General features: G+C 47.5%; 1 long non-coding RNA gene across 1 annotated transcript in view; it reads right to left on the reverse strand.

The window, feature by feature from the left end:
• Positions 1-597: 597 nt before the first annotated feature.
• The window catches only part of LOC121041221 (uncharacterized), a 20,284-nt gene continuing 13,757 nt past the window's right edge, over positions 598-7,124 (reverse strand). The window contains exon 3 of the long non-coding RNA XR_005795624.1: positions 598-608. This is a non-coding gene — a long non-coding RNA (uncharacterized LOC121041221). The remainder of the gene's footprint in view (positions 609-7,124) is intronic.

Here is a 7,124-nt window from a genome sequence, read left to right on the forward strand (position 1 = left end):
GTTCATCAAGTGCTTCCTCTCTGATAGTAATGCCCGTCAGTTGGCTGAGCATATGCTTGGGGCCGGGCACCGGCTTAAGGATTCGTCCAAATTATTTCCTTCTCACAATCCTGGAAGAAAGATATTATTGTCTGTGCCTTCCAGCAGCACCAGGAAGGGGTAGAAGTGGGATCTGAGCTCAAGGATTACCCTCCTCCCCTGATTTCTTGTCGCAGACAGGACGACGGCTGTGATTAGCCCCCGCAGAGGGCTATATCCTCTGAGCCCAGCACCGAGGTGGGTGAGATGATGTTGGTTCCCATTATCCAAGTGCAGAAGCCGACGGGCAAAGAGTGCCCACGATTTGCCAATAAAATCACACAGCCGAGGCCAAGGACCGAGGCATTTCCGCCCCCAATTCTTTCTAATGACTGAGAGCGTGACCTGCGCTCGGCCGGGCACATTTGTATCTAAAGATGGAACAAAGCAGCAATAGCTAAGCACGCCCAGCGCAGACGGTGCCTGTCCGGGCGAGGGTGGCCTTGTTGAAGGAAATACCTGTCCGCCAGCCTCCCTGCAAAGGGCGACATCAGAGCGGCCCGTCATCTGATAGTTAACTGCTCTTCCCACTGCCCCGTCAGGTGGAAGTCAAAACATAGTTAAAGTTTCGTGGACTTCATCTATGTAATAATAAAAATAATAATGGCTCAATTAATAGCAATCCTAGGCACTTTTATGGACGCTTTCATCTGAGAATCAAAGTGGTTTGGAAAAGAGGCCATCATTAGGCTGATTTTACAGATGAGGAGAATCGGCATAAAGAAGTTAAATGACTTGCCCAAGGTCAGGGCCTGAGTCAGCACCGGAGCCACGGGGAGAACGCCAGGCTCCGTCGGGGCTCTTGCCTCCTCCCTGCTTCCCTCCCCCTCTCTTTGTGCCTGGTGCTTTGGTAGGATCCTTCATCCGAGAATCTGAAATTAATCTCCCAACAATTATCATCATTCATCAGAGGCCAACAACAACAGCAAAACCTCGACCTGGCTTGCCAAGCAGGGGCGCCTCGATCCTGTGCTGCCTCTCCTGGACCTGCAGGGAGGGGACGGCACCGAGCACCCTCCGGTCCAGGCTCAGGGTACTGGGTCCCGCCACTCAGAGGGGCTGGGGCCCCGCACTGCCAGGAGAGCGGAGTGGAAAAGGCAGCGGGCCCAGTATTTAAAACTATTTCCCATATAATAATTCTGAAAGCCGTCTTGGTGATGCCGGCGTCGAGTGTCTGTTTCTCTGTTTATGCCAACTGACATAAATCCAGAGATTATGGCGTGGGAGAAAAAAAAAAAATAGATTTTGGAGTCAGATACCTGCATCGTGAGTTTGTTATTTATTAGCTGTGTGCCCTTAGACAAATTGCTTGACCTCTCTGAACGTCAGCGTCTTCATCCACAAAATCAGTATGGCTGTATCTTAGGGGTCTTGGATTCCTACAAAATCAGCTACATGTGCTCTGTCTCTTTCTTTAATGGAAAACACTGTAAAATGATATTTTGCATATTTTAACGTACTATACTTAGCTGTATATATTATATATGTACATCCCCAATGTACATATATATTATCCCAAACCAGAGGTACCAAAATTTATGGGTGATTTTTTTTTTTTTTTTAGCTTTTAAAGGCTTTTCAAGAAAATTTTATTTTTTTTTAATTTTTTTTTTTTTAATTTACTTTTGAAGGAGAGAGAGAGAGAGACAGAGCATGAGCGGGGGGAGGAGCAGAGAGAGAGGGAGACACAGAACTCGAAGCAGGCTCCAGGCTCTAAGCTGTCAGTACAGAGCCTGATGCGGGGCTCGAACTCACAAGCTATGAGATCATGATCGAGCTGAAGTCAGACGCTTAACAGACTGAGCCACCCAGGCACCCCAAGAATATTTTAAACAACATTCAATTTTTACCTCATACTCTGATTAAGAGCTATAATGTCCTTCCGCCATAAAGGCCATTTGTGATTCTTGGGAGGTTCAAAAGAATGTTCGTGAGCTAATGGACACTCTTTCATTGGGAGCAATATTTCTTAGGCACAGTCTAACAAAACTAAAACAGCTAAAAAATAAAATAAAGTAAGATAAAATAAAATTAAGGTAAAATAAATAAAGTAAGATAAAATAAAACAAAGGTAAAATAAAATAAAATCAGACACACTAAAGTAAGATACAATAAAATAAGGTAAGGGGTGCCTGGGTGGCTCAGGTGGTTAAGCAACCGGCTCTGGCTCAGGTCATGATCTCACGGTTTGTGGTTCCAGCCCCGCATCGGGCTCTGTGCTGACAGCTCGGAGCCTGGAGCCTGCTTTGGATTCTGTGTCTCCCCCTCTCTCTGCCCCTCCCCTGCTCACACTCTGTGTCTGTCTCTTAATAATAAATAAACATTAAAAAAAATTAATAAAAAAATAAAATAAGGTAAGATAAAATAAAGTGAGATAAAATAAAATAAGGTAAGATAAAATAAAATAAAAGTGAGATAAAATAAAATACGGTAAGATAAAATAGAATAAAGATAAAATAAAATACAGTGAGATAAAATAAGGTAAGATAAAATAGAATAAAGATAAAATAAAATAAAATAAAATAAAGTAAGATAAAATAAAATAAGGTAAGATAAAATAAAGATACACTAAAATAAAATATCTTGCCTATAAGTAGGGAAAAAGAGCTGAAAGAATAAAGAGGTAGCAGAAGGCATAGAAAAGCCTCCCCGTGGGGTTCCTGGGTGGCTCAGTCGGTTGAGCATCCGACTTCGGCTCAGGTCACAATCTCGCGGTCCGTGAGTTCGAGCCCCGCATCGGGGTCTCTGCTGACCGCTCAGAGCCTGGAGCCTGCTTCCGATTCTGTGCCTCCCTCTCTCTCTGCCCCTCCCCCGTTCATGCTCTGTCTCTCTCTGTCTCAAAAATAAATAAACGTTTAAAAAAATTGAAAAAAAAAAAAAAGAAAGAAAAGCCTCCCCGAGCAGCCATGGCCAGCAGAGATGGTGTAGGGCAGCCCAGACAGCCCAGCTCGACCCCACCAGTGCACTGGAAGATACTGGGGGGAATCTCGCCCCCACAGATCTTCGCCCCACCAGGGGGAAGTAGGTCGGAGTCACGACAGGACTTGTCCAAGTTCACAGAGCCAGTAAGCGGCTCACAGGGATTTGAGCTGCAGCCCGTCTGCCCCCCAGGCCTGGGTTCTCCGACAGGGCACTCTGAGGCCTCCTTCATCTGAGAGTGCATTTTTCACAGATCGGAAGGTAAGGAGCATTTCCTGTTACAGCCCTCGGGGTCCCCGCAGGAAACAGCTGGTACCCTCATCTGAGGGTCAATCGGAATCAAAGGTGTGGGCAGGGTGAAGTGCAGTACCTGGGGTGGCTAGTGCCCTAGACCCAAAAGGATAAGGGGAGGCAGAAGTTCCTGGAACCTGGGAATAGAGTTATGTGGAAAGGGCCCCCTTCTGCAAAATGGGGCAGGAGTATGGAGGATCGATGCTGTAACCTCCAGCCAGGCTCCCCATGACGAAATCATACCACAAGGCAAAGGGCAAGGGAGCGTGTGTTCCGCGTCAGCCTGCTGGGGCAAAGAGCAGAAGAGAGAGGTGTAGACAGTGATGTGGGGCGGGGCGATGGAGGGGCCGGTCCTCCTTCAGTTCAGTTATGAACAGTCCCCAGGGTAAGATTGCCTCCCTTCCCGGAGTCGAGTGGTCAAGGCCCTGCTGGTCGGCCCTAACCTTGACTCAGAGCCCCCCCAAGAGGTCCTGTCAGGAGACGGGAAAGCAGCCTTGAGGGCTGGGTAGAGAAGGACATCCCGTCCATTTAACAATGAAAAAGTGGAAGTCCAAAGAGACTAAGCAATGAGCTCAAACACTACAGGGGACATTGCCAGAAAGAAGATGGTGCATTAATTGCTCATTCTGGCCTGTAGCTGGCATCTTATTCATTCATTCATTCATTCATTCATTCATCCATCCAGCAATTATCTCTGATTATCTGTAGCGTGGCTACTGAATTCCAGACATCCTATTTGACCGCAAGCAAGTCAGGGACAATGATATTTAATCGCCCTCCTATGGCTCATTTATAAATCGCTGTAATCACTGACATTTATTTAGTGCTTACTGTCTGCCAAGGACTGAAAGAACTCGCCTTACGCCCGGCATCATCTCATTTCATCCTCGCCGTAACTCTCGGAGGGAGGCACAATTGTTATCGGCTCCTTTTTACAAACAGGACGTTGAGACCCAGAGAGATGAAACAGCTTGTCCACAGTCAACCAGCTGGTAAGGGATGGAGCTGAGCTCAGAACCCAGATCTTTCTGACTCCAGAAGCTAGTGTTTCACCCCCCCCCTCCCCCTCCCCCACCCCCTCCCCACCAGCCTCCATACATGGCTGGGTGGGTGGGCCTTCCTCGTCTGTCCCTTTACGCCCAATGCAATACCGTGACATGGGGTGACTGCCCCCAGGATGGGGACTGGAGCTCTCTGCCTACAGAGGGTCCCTTTTTCCTTTCCACCCGGCCACGTCTGCAGGAAACCTGCAAACAAAAAGCTCAGGGCAGTAAGCAACCAACATTGTACCTTTCCTCCACTCCTCCTGGCCCACCACAGCAACGGAGCACAAAAGGCAACCCCGCAATGCCAGGAAAATGCCTGACCAAAGACGCCTGTCTCCAAATGCAGCCCATGGCAACCCCACTGAAGGCAGAGAAAACACTTTCAATAATATCACCTTTTATCTTCGCTTTGTGGGCCAAAGGAATAGAACACAGTTGCCAAACACAAATTAATGTATAATTATTTTCCTTGCCTGAATCATTTGCTTTCATGTGTCAGAGCATGCTGAGCAAATAGCACCACACCTTGGGCTTTAATTGTGGTAATCAGGGCTCTGAGCCACAAGAAAGGCTTTTCTAATGCCTCCTTTAGCACTGACTTTCAAGTCGAAGCAACTGATTTTTTCCTCCTCCTCGTCTCTTCTTTTTAAGGAAAAAAAGACATATACTGGGGGAGGTCTCAAGGCTGCTGGGAACAATATCACGCCCGCTTGGCCACAGGAAAGTGCCCACCCTCCCCGGGGAAGAAACACAACCACCTTTGACAGGTGACTGTCGTGCTAATGACTGTTCTATTCTCTTATTCATTTGGTGACTAATTATTTGCTTTGTCAGTTGAAGACCACCTATCTTTGTATTAACGCTACAATGGGATACGCGGTACATTGTTTATCCGCTAACATGGTCTTGAAGTTTGAGTCCCGTGAAACCAGTAAGGGGAAGAGAGACGTGAGGGTTTCCCACGGGCCTCTGTCGAAAGGGAAATCGGTAGTGCCTTCTGACCTCTGGGTCTCGTGTTGTAAGTTCTTTTGAGCTGTTTCTTCTGGCTGCCCCTGCAGACACAAGGCGACACTCCTAGGTACACAGCGATGGTTTGGACAACAGAAACCAGCTCTTCCATCATAGGAAAATCACCTCCCTCTTGTCCTTGGGGACGGTTGTTTTCGAAGACATTGGTGGGGCATCGGAACACAACGGCGGGGTTCCGTGCCTCTAGCTCCTCAGCGACGGGCATGACGATGTCACTGCACAAGGGTCCTCTCCGCTTTTCCTGAGACTCATCTGGGGTCCTGGCGGGTGAGGGAAGGTGATGAAGTTGATGATCTTTGCTTTCCTTGAAGTGCTAAATGAATGCGGAGGCTGTTTGGAACACGCGACAGACAAGTCCCCGAGTTTGGAAATTTTTCAGCGTTTCCACTTTTAGTGTTTGTCGTCACAGTGGGAGTTAGTATCAACACAACTGGCACATAGTAGGTACTCAGCAATGTATGATACGTATAGGAACACCATATGCACGCATGAGTACCTTAAGACAGTTTTTCCTGAGGGGGGATTGGCCGGGGATAGGGCTAATTCTTTATTCGTTCTGTCACACAGGCATGCATTCATTTATTCGGCAATTATTGAGTGCCTATCCCAAGAGCTGAAAAGGAAAAGGAAAAGGAAAAGGAAAAGACTCAACCCCCGCTCTCAAGAAGAGCAAGGAAGAAGGAGACACGGGTGGAAAGTTTCAGAGCCCCGAGGCAAGGGTTACTATGGAGAGAAAGCCAGAAAGCCAGGTGGCTCTGGAAGCACTGAGGGCGCACCCCGCCCGCCAAATGTTGCTCCGTGTTTACCAATGGATTCTTGAAGTGTAGTTCTATTTTCGTTGACATTAACAAATAGGATGAAAGCAAAACAACAAAGATCGCGTTGGAACCCTATGCGTCTGTCCACCATGCCAGCATTTTCTCTGCTAAGTTGGTTGCTAGTTCTCAAATCCTGGCGGGACCTTTCTTCAATTTGGGGGGCTATTCACGACGTAAGTCTCCAGACGTGCTACGTTTGTAAGTTGAAGCTGCATTACTCGTATTTTCTCCATCACTTTCTTCAGTCTAGGCAATCAACACGATAAACCAAGCCCTGATTGGTAGCGTTTGCCAATTTCCCTGGTGTAACTACTCCAGCCTTGCTGATTTCAAAGCTATCTGCATGACATCACTGAGGGATGCCCAGTAGGGCACCATTATGTCGAACTTCCACCACACAGACGCGACGGGTGGAAATAACCTTAAGAGCACAGATAATAGTAAAATGTAATAAAATAATTAGGAAGTGATGAGTTTTGACTATTTATGACCTTTGTTTTTAATATAATTTATTTAATTATAAAGTGCTTATAGTTTAATCCTTAATAATTGCTGTGTTTAACAACCGGCTTGCAAAATTCCCAACAATTTCATAATTGGCTCTCGCAGGCCCGTAAGGGCAGGCTCCGGCACATTCCTGTGCCTAATCCAACAGAAGGCAAGGACAGCTTCTCAGAGAAGGAGATCCCGAACTCAGGAGAAACACCGTGGGGTAGAGAAGACATCCGCCTACACGTACAACTTCTGTGACCTTGTTGCCCGTTGCTTTGTCATTCTGTGCCTCAGTGTCCTGTGCCTTAAAATCAGTGTGCCCAGGCCTAGTCACAGGGGTGTTTTGTAGATGAAGTGCCAGGGCCCCAGGAGGTGCTAACTTTTTGAAAAGCAAGTTGGCACCCAGGGGAGGGGACGGGGAGCACGGGCCGGGGGGGGGGGGGGGGGGGCC

The sequence above is a fragment of the Herpailurus yagouaroundi genome, unplaced genomic scaffold, assembly GCF_014898765.1.
Source record: "Herpailurus yagouaroundi ecotype Mexico unplaced genomic scaffold, PumYag 29, whole genome shotgun sequence".
NCBI classification, from domain to species: Eukaryota; Metazoa; Chordata; class Mammalia; order Carnivora; family Felidae; genus Herpailurus; species Herpailurus yagouaroundi.